Below are 12,782 nucleotides of genomic sequence, written 5' to 3'. Positions count from 1 at the left end.
TTTTGGATGTCCTCTGCACATGTTTTCTTTTGTCTTGATTCATGTGCACTCAATAGGGGTTCACAAGGCATTCCATATAAATCGAAATTTTTCCCAGACATGAAAATATTAAAATCAGATGTCATTGATAGCCCTTTGAACTAATCAAGGAGAAATAATTTTTTTAAATTTGGAAAAATATATGAAAAAAATTACCACTCTCGACCCCACTAGGGACAAGGGTGTTAGAAAATGGATGGATAGATGGATGGATATGAAAAAATGTGTTTTATGATTGTTCACAAGCTAAAAGTGCTTTTTCCAAATAAAGAAGATCATAAAAGGTGAACATTGTTTCTTTATTTGAATATATCCTGTGACAGCATTATTTTAGTGCAACATTTGCTCTGTAAAGTACAAATTGTATATTAAATTGTATATGTAAATTATGTATATTCTAAACCAATGTAAATTTGAGTGCTTGAGTGTTTATGCATAATTATATTGAACTTCAGTCAGTTGTAGTGTTATGTTATCACGTTAACATATATCATAAAGATAACATCTATAGTAGAGGCCTTCATTTATATTATTAAAAATCATGAACATCTGTCAGTCACACTGTCATACAGTAATAGACTTAGTCCAGGGGCCTTCAACTCCAGGGATTGAGGGCCAGGGTAAGGCATTTTATCCATCCGTCTCTGCTTCAATACACCTGAACCAGGAGATTAGCAGGACTCTGAAGAACTGGACTGCATACGGAGGAGGTCATCCTTGTCTACTTACAAGCTTACAATCTTGCCAAATACAATCCTTTTATGAAAATCAGGGTTAAATGAGGTTTAGCCAAAAACAGGGTTTCAGCACCTCTGCAGAAAAACACAGACCACTGAGAACAAAGGTGAGTTCCTACGGTTGTAGTCCATGTAATTACTCACAACGCCTGAGCTTTTACAGTGCACTGAGTGGAACAAAGAAAATATTTGTTGGAGATCAAACTTGCAACCACTTTTGGTAACATAACATTTTTCAGTTCATTTACATTCAACTGATGCTGCTCCTATCCAGTTTCCTAAAGTCATTGTGTGTAATTCATACACTGGATATTTTCACAGGAAGTGCCTTTTAAAACCATAAAATGAAACAAAGCTAAACAAACAGAACATATGTAATTATATGAAAATATAATTACAACAGAAACAAAATATCTTTTAATGGACATTAATATTACATTCAACTAAATTGTAAAAAGAGAATACTTAGGACAACTAAAACAAATGTTCTGCCTGTAAACCAAAAAATCTAATGGAAGATTTGAGCAAAGGGAAACTTATGAGGGGCCGTTTAGGACAAAAACTATGTTTTGTCTCTCACACACTACTTAAGGCTCATACACACACAGCATATTAAAATTGCACATATATACTAATAAAATATCACACACGCATACAATTTTTCTTTCTCACACACATACATAAGAGTAAGGTTGCACATATAAACTAATGAAATATTGCATGTGCATGCATTTTTTCTCTCTCTCGCACACAATCAAGACTAAAATTGTACATATACACTACTAAAATATCACACACACATACACACAAAGCATACAGACATACTATTCTGAATGATAGGTCAAAAATGTATGTGTGTGTGTGTGAACTAACACTAGGTGGAATGAATGAATGAATGAATGAATGAATGAATGAATGAATGAATGAATGAATGAATGAATGAATGAATGGGGATGAGACTTGTATTTTCTGTGTGAGAGTTGTCACGGAAGAGGCGGGGCATAATTTGGAAATCGGATCGCGCATGCGTTGATACCACAGTGAAGTTAGCTTCAAGTTGGATATTGGTGCTCCACGGTGTAAGTGTCGTTTAGCTCAAGGTTGATCCGATTTATGAACGCTAATTTCAGCCAGCCGATCTGTACCACACCCTCCTCAAGCACTCGGAGGTGCACTTAGGGCTTACTCCGGTTCTAACCCGCTTACTCTAACGCCGGAGTAAGCCCATTCATTCATTCATTCATTCATTCATTCATTCAGCCTAGTGTTAGTACACACAAATAAATACGTTTTCAACCTATCATTCAGAATAGTATGACTGTATGCTTTGTGTGGAGGTGTGTGTGTGATATTTTATTAGTTTATATGTGCAATCTCAGTCTTTTATGTATGCGGGTGAGAAAGAAAAATTGGTATTAAATAAAGTAAGTAAACTAACTTAGTAGTAACTAAGTAAATTAGTAGTTATTAGTAAAGGAACTGATTCCATTTGTGTGTTTTTATTTAAAGATAGAAATAAGACCTTCATTACTGCTCAGCATGGGAGCTAATTAAAAAACCTGTTTGCCAAGACATGCATTTTAAACCTACAGGCCACCAGAATTTGCTTTGTAGGGATTTGATTCATAGCCAAAGAGCATAATCATAATAAAATTTTATAAGTTTTATCAAATTTGTAAACAACACAAATTATAAAGTGAATTCTGATTGTTGAATAGACATAGTAATAACAATAATAATCTGCTTGCATCTTTCTGAAGATCTACAGCTTAAAGTTGAAGCATGGAAGAAAGTCAAGAGTTAAGTATCAGGGAACAGTTTACAGTGAGGTACGCTTTGTAATATCAGCTCACTGTCAATGAGAGAAGAGAATCTGTCAAATCTCTTAAAAAATGGATGGTTGTCATTGAAGTTACAAGTAAATTTCAAACCTGGAAGGAGCTACAAGCTGACTGAATGAAAGTGGTGAAGACGGGCTGCAGAGACAGAGGCAAACAGGGAAATGGAGATGCTGATTTCTTCAGGTTATATTTGGGATCTTTGTGACAAGTGAGTCCGGTCTTCCATGCATCAAATACAGTGTCGGCTGTCACTGTTACCATAGAAAAGGCAGATCATGAAGGGAAGAAACCTCTCTGTGAGCTGCAAAGCCTCTAAAACTGCAATGTCTTTTTGCACAGCAGAGATCATGGATCATGGAGAGAGAGAGTGAAAGAGAATGGAGAAATCGTCCATTCTCCATGCTGAGTTCTTGATGTATGAGGTCAAAGAAGAGTCAGTGAGTTGAATTCATAAATTCCATTTATTAATACCAAAATACAGCTGGTACATTTCACATACCACCTTTATGAGCTAGCAAGACAAGATGGCATCCCTAATCCCTTTGGTAGTCTCTCTCTAAGGTATGCCCCTAAGAGAGCGTTGTCTAGTTTGTCATATCCTGTAACTTAGCCTTTAAGGGTGTTTCCTAACATATAATTTCCTTTAGCTTAGCAACTAGCTAGCAGAGATAGAATGAAAACAGATAATTATGTATCCTGAACATAATTATGTTCAATTACACATATATACATATATCATATATATACAGTATATGTCATTAACAATTCCTGACTTTTCATTGTGCCCTGATAATCCAGTGTCTTTTGGGCTTGAATCTGCTCTACACAGCTTCAATTTGCAGTACTTTTCTCTTAAGGATAAGAACTATTGATCTACTTTTATGATAGAACTCTCCCTTTCTCTCAGTTTAATCAATTCCTTTATAAACATCTTGTATGTAGAGCAAACTTTACATGTTTTTCAGTTTATAAGGCAGATCAATACCTTTTCGGTAAGACTAAATGAGATCCCCCTGGAACTGCCTTTTCTCCTCTGGAGAATTTTTAGTTTAGACACAAAAGTTTCAGAATCCCACACCTGATAGGATGTCATTCAGCTCCATGCATCTTGACAACACTAAAGGTAAACATGTGTAAAAATGCAGGTACTTATGACAAGCAAATTCTGTGTGTTACCATATTAATCAAGTGGGTATTAAATAAAAATTCTAACAATTCTAATATGAAAATATAATTTTCTTAATTAATACATTAGACTAACCTCCTGCATTTATGCCCACTTAAATAAAATGTCTTAAAGCCCACACAGGTTTTTCACACTAAAAGGTAAACACAATGAGGTTAATCGGCATTCAGCAATGTTTTGCTGAAAACAGAGATAATGTAAAGCTAATATAACATGTTTCATATATTTGTCTTTAGCATGGACTTCACCTGTGTTCTACTAGTCTCTGTAGTTTACAAAGGATATGTTTCTGTAATTATTCAAATATAAATCAGAATCAAATATGAGTCAGAATACACTTCAAGGTTTTTATTAACAATTAACCCTCCTGTTATGTTCATTTCTGGGGTATAGCAATAATGTTCATGGGTCAATTTGACCCGGGGACTGTTTAATCATGCAATAGTGTCAGAAACCAAAAAATTCCTCTAAAACATTTTTGTATCTGATTATTAACTCCAATACTAACCATTTCAATAAATATTTGTACAATGATGTTTTTTTATTTCTCAGAAATGAAGGATCAGTGATGACAACCTACTCATTTACTCATTTGGACATAAAAAATGGAATTTACATTTTTTATGTCCACTGAAAAAAAACCTAGGCACAAAAAAAACAATAATTTCCTTGAAATTGATCTTTAGTCATTTTTTTATATTACACTTTTTTTTTTTAATGGGTGATCTTTATAATTGAACTTGAGACACACATACTGTTCTGGGTCAAATTGACCCGCTGATTAAAATTAAGATAAATGAGTCATGCAGAGAGTATTTATATTATATTATTTATATTTTCCTCCACTTCTGCTGAGTGTCACTCAGTGTGAGTGGAGTTTATCCACGGGAACAGAAAATATTCCCGTCAAAAGTTGTGTGAACACCTGCTTTCTCGCAGTTTCCTAGTGAAGTAAAGAGAGTAGTGAAAAAATGGGCTTGTTTGTGTCTTTGTGCGCATGTAGGGGTGTTTGTGTGTGTGTGTGGTGAAATATGGTTCATAGCTGCAAAGAAACATATATAAATGGACATTTTTTTAATCTTTTTTTGCACTTCAACTTGACTGCCAGGCCAAATTGACCAGAACAGTATCTATGTAAAAAGTAGATGCGTGGGGGGTTACAAATGTGTAAAATGAATAAATTCTCAATTTATATGTAGAGTGCACCTATTAAGACAAATAGAAAAAGTTTCATGCAAAAATACTTCCAAATATTTAAAAAAAAAAACAACAACAACTTTAAAACGTAGGAGGGTTAACAGAATGTGTGAGATGATCAGCAGTGTTGGAATCCATTTTTATCCACAAACTGATCAGATTTAATTCTTAAGCATTTGTTGTGCTGGAGATATCCTTGCCAAGCAGTTAGTCTTCTCTTTGTGTCAGTTGAGATGGCTAAAAACACGATTATGATTATTAAGATTTCTGTTTGTCCAAGTTCTTCAAGTAAACTCTCTGAATTCCTGAACTTTGTATCATATATACCCTCATAGTAATGTGCTGCATGGACATGTACCAGCAAATGCTAAACTCCATTTAAAATTCAGCCAAGTGCTCTAAGCAAGGGCTGTCACAGGTAGAAACGGCTCTCACCAAAAGACCTGCAGCCGCGCTGGAAGGCGACACCTTCTGTTTGATGTCCTCATACTGTTGGAGTCAGTATAGATGTAGCTTCCCTGCTTTGCTGTCTGGGCTTTCTACATTTCACATTGCGTAAACACTGGAAGAGCAAAGCACATCTTGACTGAATATTTATTGTCTATAATATACTGTGGAACTCTGTTTTGATTTTTTTTTTTTTTTTGGTTATCTTCTTTATTCATTTCATTCAATACAAATAAAAAAAATTTTTAATACAAAGAAAAAAATAAAATAATTAAAAAAAAATGAAATGAAAGGTAGCAGAAAGAAGAAAATAATCTTATAATATCTGCCCCTTTTTCTCAACTATGAATCAAAACAACAAAAAACAAACAAACAAACAAAAAAAAAACTAAAATTTTTTTGATTTGTCTTATGTGACAAAAAAAGAAAACGAAAGGAAGAACAAAGAAACAAGGTCAATCATCAATCTCAACTGAACAATACTATACTTTGACTTTATACTATTTCATACTTCTTCAAAAAAACAATCTTTAACATTCTTTTAAACATGTGTAATGATTTAGCATTTTTAACATCGTTTTGCAGGTCGTTCCACAGTTTGACTCCTTGTATCGAAGTACATCGTTCTTTCAAACAAGTTCTGAATTTAGGTTTCTTAAAAATCTGTGTCCCCTTAAGGTTATAACCACTGTCTCTCTTTTCAAAATTTTTTTGGATATTTGAGGGTAATGTTTTTAGGTGTGCCTTATACATAACCAACAAAATATTATAATCAACTAAATCATTGAATTTCAAAAACCTCAAATTACAAAATAATGTATTTGTTGGATATTTACCATGTTTTCGAGCAATAACTCTTATTGCCCTTTTTTGCAAAACAAAAACAGATTTTACACTAGTATAACATGCCTTTCCCCATACCTCAACACAATAAACCAAGTGTGGAACAATTAGTGCATTATACAACATAAATAGTGCATGATCATTCAGAAAATCCCGTACTTTATAAAGCACTGCAATTGATTTTGCTAATTTTGTTCTTAAATAATTCAAATGGGATTTCCATGATAATTTCTCGTCAATTATCACACCCAAAAATTTCACCTCACTAACTCTACAAATCTCTACACCATCAACTTTAAATGGAGTATTTACAATTCTTTGTCTCCTTGTAAATAACATATAATTTGTTTTGTCCAAATTTAAAGATAATTTATTTAGTTTGAACCATTTATGTATTTGCATAAATTCTATTTTCATTTCTTTTAACATCCCTTTTATATCATTGCCCTGACAAAAAAAGTGGTATCATCCGCAAATAGAATACATTTGAAAAACCCTGATACATTTACCAAATCATTTACATATAAAATGAACAACTTTGGTCCAAGTACTGAGCCCTGTGGAACTCCACATGTAATTTCACAAAATTCGGATCTAGTATCATGTACTTGTACAAACTGTTTTCTATTCTCCAGGTAGCTCGAAATCCACTGTAATGCCGGCCCTCTAATCCCGTATTTAATAAGTTTTTTGAGTAAAATGCTATGGTCAATCGTGTCGAATGCTTTCTTTAGATCGACATAAATGCTAGCACTATATTGTTTTTGATCAATAGCATTTGTTATATGTTCTATCAGTTCCATAAGGGCCATTGATGTCGAATTTTTGGCTCTAAATCCATATTGACTACTACTTAATATATTATTTTTTTCTATAAATGTATCTAATCTATTTACAAATAGTTTCTCCAAAATTTTTGAGAACTGTGGCAACAACGATATCGGTCTGTAATTACTAAACATACATTTCTCACCATTTTTGTAAATGGGAATTACCTTTGCTATTTTCATGGCGTCTGGAAATTTTCCTGATGAGAATGACAAATTACAGATATAGGTGAATGGTTTAATTACATAAGACATAATTTCCTTTACAAATTTCATATCCATATTTACCCAATCCTTTGATTTTTTATCCGCCATTTTGTTTACAATACTCAGTATTTCTTTCTCATCCGTTTCTCCAAGAAAGATGCTGTTTGGACAACTCCCAATTTTTTGGGTAACATCGCTATCATCTTTTGGTATCTGAGCAGCAAGTCTTGGACCAACATTTACGTAATAATGATTGAATTCGTTTGCTATTTCATTCCGATCATAAATTTCAGTATTTTCTTTTAAAAAGTGTGTTGCAATACCAGATTTTATTGTATGCTTTGTAGAAACACTATGTATAACTGTCCATATTGCTTTTGTGTCACCGTTACTTTTTGTTAATAGGTCGGTATAATATTCTTTTTTATGTTTTCTTATAATCCATGTCAGTTTATTTTTATATTTCTTATATCTATCCTGTGCTTCTTTCGTTTTTAACATCAAAAAGGATGAATACAAATTATTCTTTTTTTTACAAGCATTTCTCAACCCTTTTGTCATCCATGGCTTGTCAACAGCATCTTTCTTAACAAAATTAGTTGTCATACAATGTCTTTTATACAGAACTCCCAAAATATTCATAAACTCATCATATGCTCTGTGTACATCATCCACATATACATTAGTCCAATTTTGTTGACACAAATCATTTTTCAATTTATCCAAATTTTTTTTTGACATATTGAACACTTTTTTCGTTGGCACAGGTACAGTAATAATTTTCTGGTGATTTTTGTAAATAGCAAAAACTGGTAAATGATCACTTATATCGATTTTGAAGAGTCCACTCAGCACCTCTCCATCCGTAATATTAGTAAAAATATTATCAATTATTGTGGCAGAGTGTGTCGTAATTCTTGTTGGTTTTGATATCAATGGAAAGAAACCCAAACTACACATTGTATCAACAAACATCCTATTTAAATCAATTTGGGTTCCTAAATCTATATTAAAATCTCCACACAGAAATAATGTTTTATTTTTACTCATTTCAATAAGCTCTATTAATTTTTCAGTAAATAATTCTAAGTTAGATCCTGGTGTTCGATACACACAACTCACCACTATATTTCTCGATTTCTCACTTAACACTTCTATGGTAATCATCTCCATTACACCTTCAACAGTTGTTGACATAGTATCCTTTATTTTACATCTTATTTCACTATCAGCAAACAAAGCAACACCCCCACCTCTTTTACTACTTCTATTCACATAATGTAATTCATATCCATTTATTTGAAAATTGTTTTTGTTTTCCTCATTCAACCAAGTCTCTGAAACTGAAAATTTTGGGTTCTGCCTTAGTTTATCTTATTGTACTAGCACAAACTTTTATTCTAAAATACAGAAGTTAGCACATCTTAAGTTTTCTCTCTTTTTAATTAAAATTTTGAAATGGCAGGTTCACCTAAATTACAAGCAGCTTAAGGTTTTAATTCATATTGACAGTTAATGTGACTAGGCCATACTATCACTGCAAAAATAAAAAAATCTTACCAAGTATTTTTGTCTTGTTTCCAGTGCAAATATCTTAGTTCACTTGAAACAAGACAAAACTAACTAACAAGTACATGTTCAGGATGATATATGAGCTTGTTTCAAGTCAACAATTTCTTAATATTGATGAAAAAGTATTTCCATTGGAGAAATGATTTTACTACAAGATATTTTTCCATGATACAAGTGAAATTAATCTGCTAATGTAACAAATACTTTTTCATCTATAATAAGGAATTGTTGACTTGAAACAAGCTCATATGTCTTCCTGAAAATGTACTTATTAGTTAGTTTTGTATTATTTCAGGTGTCCTAAGATACTTGCACTAGAAACTACATAGACCAAAACTACTTGGTAAGATTTTGTGTTTTTGCAGTGCACTAAGGCAGCTATTTTAGCTAACAGTTAGTTTATTTTTGCCCATTTTTTCAATTTAACTCAAAGAAAACATCTGCATTGAATAGACTAGAATGGCATTGCATTCATTTGTAATGTAGGCTACATGGTGGGGCGTTGTTAGCGCTGCTGCCTTAAAGCAAGAAGGTTATGGGTTAAAATTCCGGACTGGCATTTTCTTGTTCATTTTGTTGCATGTTCTCATCAAGCATGCATGAGTTCTGTCTGGGTGCTTTGACTTCCTGTGAAGTCCAAACAAACATGTTAGATCAACTGGTTCGTCCAAAGTTCCCTCAAGTTGGCGTGTTTGGATGGCTGTTGTCTTTTCCTGTGATGGAGTGCTAAGCTATCCAGGGTCTCGCCCAAAGAATGCTGGAGGCACCAGCCTCTAACCAATGGATGGGTAACTTAAGATGCACTGAATTGTATTAAATGAACTATATTGAAAAAAAACAAGTTAAATTAAACCACACTAAACTATACTGAAATAAACTAACTGAAATTAGGAGACATTGAATTGAAATAGGCTAAGCTGAACTGACCCTGTCATGGACTATCAAGCTACAGGGTGTACCTTGCTTCTCATCCAGTTACTCTTCGTGACCCTCTGTATTGACAAAGAAATGAAATTGTATCTGAATATCTGAAGTGAACTGAGTTAAACTAAAACAAACTGATTTGAAATTTCCTCTGTGTGAGTGAATCCCTCTAGTGAGTTCTCTGCAGGGAGTCCAAGGAGCATCATGATCATACACCTGAACTGCCTCAACTGAGTCCTTTCAGTGTGGAGAAGCAGTGACTCTGCCTTGAGTTCATGTATCAGTAAATCACCATGCAGCTTGTTAGTTAAATTGAACCAAAAAATGTGATCATTCACAGTTAATTTATGATTTAATCTTTGCTTTAATTATATTTCATGTTGCATCATATCATTTTAAAATAGTTTTTTCCCTTAGTAAAATACTCACTGCAGTTATATTTATTAAGACTACCTGTTTCACATTAAAATTTGTTTGATCGTGTGGCACAATGAAAACAAAACAAAAAAGACAACAGATTTTTAACTAAATAATATAACAAGTTTTTTAGTAAAATCATCTAACATGTCGAATGATTATACTTCATAAAAACCATCCAACAGGGCTGTAGGCATGCATAGGATGAAAAGGAAAAATACATTATGCATCAATATTCAACCCAGGCTCTCTTCTCTTTTCATTCTGCTCTTGCTTCCCTCTGTGTCCTCCTTTCTGTGGGCTTCCGTTTCCATCCAGTCAAATCTATCCTGGTTTTATCTGGTTGGTGTGTTACTCACATACTGCCTTGCCAGAAGAGCTTGTTGAGTTATGGCTACCAAGTGGCAAAGCTGTTTTAAAGATGCTAAAATAAACACTTGTGCGCATTAGGAGAACAAAGCATGCAGTGGGGAGAAGTTGTGTTCTTTCATCCAAAGCCATACAAAGGATGTTAACGGAAGTTTGACATTGTCATCAGACAGAAACATGGAAACTGTCAGCAGCAGCTCTGAATCAGTGGAGTTATTTTACAGTTGGAAGATTTAAGGTTAACCCTTTCAGAGTCACAATACAACTTTGTTACATATCCTTGACAAAATGATCATACACGTTTTCTTCTGTGTTGAAGAACACTGAGATTCATTGTATCAGAAACAATGTGACAGGTAAATGGAAAACACACACACACGTTGGAAATAATACATAAAAATAAAATAGAAACTGCATGTTAATTCTACAAAATATGGAAGTCTATGTCTATAAATGACCATTGGAAGTGAAGCTGAAAGAGGTGTATTCATGTTTAAGGCAAAGTGAGATGCATAGATCAACATTCCCAATTTGGGACTTATGTAAAGGGGGCAAAAATTTCCTTCTGTGCCCAAACAGATGGTAATGAAGAGATCTTCACCAACAATGCAGTTTCAAAGTGCTTTACATAATAAAAAAGTAATGAAGAGATCTTCATTACTGGGACTATTTATGAAGTCACTGTAAAGCACTTTAAAAGCACTTTTAGCATTTTATTAACAAGCACTTTATTTAGCACTGCACTTTCAGCATAGATTTGCACATAAATAACAATTTGCACTTAAGAAGTTTTAACTGTATTTATTGAGTATTTTTAGTGGTTAGCATGTAGTCTTTTGTTCTGGGCTCTGCACAGCTGCTCAACATTGAGAAGTGAGGTGGTTGCCTGTGAAGGAGCTAGTGATGGGCCATCTGAAGCCAGGCTTCCAGGCGAACCGAGTAAACACTGGGCTTGTCAGATGAAGCCTCGCTTCGATGCTTGTGTTGTCTTGCTGAAAACTACATGACTGGCAACAAACGATGCCTCGCATTGCATGGGTCACTTGACTGCTTCAGTTTGCCTGTCAGTTTTCAAAATAAAAGCTTGATGAGCAGTGCTGCTTCATTGGTTATTGTATTTGATCTGTCATCAGAGGAGTATTTGTCTTCAGCAGTGGCCGAAATAAAAGGAACCTTAACCAACATAGTATGGTATATGGCAGTGGTTCTCAAACGGCGGTACGCGTACCCCTGGGGGTACGTGGAGGTACTGCAGGGGGTACGTGAAGCTTTTCAAAATATCTTTAAAAAATCAGTAGGCTCCTCATAATAAGTATTGGGAAAAATTAATTTGTAAAAAGTTCGATAAAATATAAATGTGTGTTCATGCACTGAATTATTATTTATGTATATATTTAATTTTGTACCATTACAGAGACCAATATAAATTAGCAGCGTTTTGCATATTTCAGTTTTGACTGGTTTTATACCTTCCTGGTGGTCACCGTCTTCTGTTTTTCTTTTTTGTTTAACCATGCAATGTTTGCAATATGGATGTATTTGTCAGGTTCACTGATATAAGTTGTTTGGCTTTAATAAATCAGACAGTGATTTTACAGCACTGTACCTCTTTTTTATTCCAAAAATGTTTTGCCCGTGTCAGGGGGTACTTGACTAAAAATATATTTTTAAGGGGGTACATCACTGAAAAAAGTTTGAGAACCACTGGTATATGGTATATTTTATGACTTTATATTTGTGTGTTTTTATTATGTAAAGCACTCTGAAACTGCATTGCTGCTGAAATGTGCTACACAAATAAACTTGATTGAAATGGAGCCAGCAAGAAGAAAAAATCTGACATCTGGGAATACTTCGAGATGATCACTCACAAGATTCTTAAATAAAAAAAGTAATTAATCCCTTCACCTCCAAAATTCTCACCTTCTTGAAATTTCCACTATTTCTTTGTTCTGCAAAGATATCAGTCTTGCACAGCAGAAACAGACTTAAAGCTATTAGAAGAGTAAAATTATGGCCTGATGAGTAAAAATATAAGGGATAAGAGAGACAACTACAAATCCAAGAAAAATAAAATTTTAGCTTTTCAGGAGGCAAATCAAAATTCAGATTACTGTCTGCCCCAAAAAGCACTGCACTTTGAATACACTAAAATACATGTCTATTGTCAAATCAG

The sequence above is a fragment of the Xiphophorus maculatus genome, chromosome 21 (assembly GCF_002775205.1).
Source record: "Xiphophorus maculatus strain JP 163 A chromosome 21, X_maculatus-5.0-male, whole genome shotgun sequence".
Classification (NCBI taxonomy): Eukaryota; Metazoa; Chordata; class Actinopteri; order Cyprinodontiformes; family Poeciliidae; genus Xiphophorus; species Xiphophorus maculatus.
Note: the sequence above shows the minus strand (reverse complement) of the source record.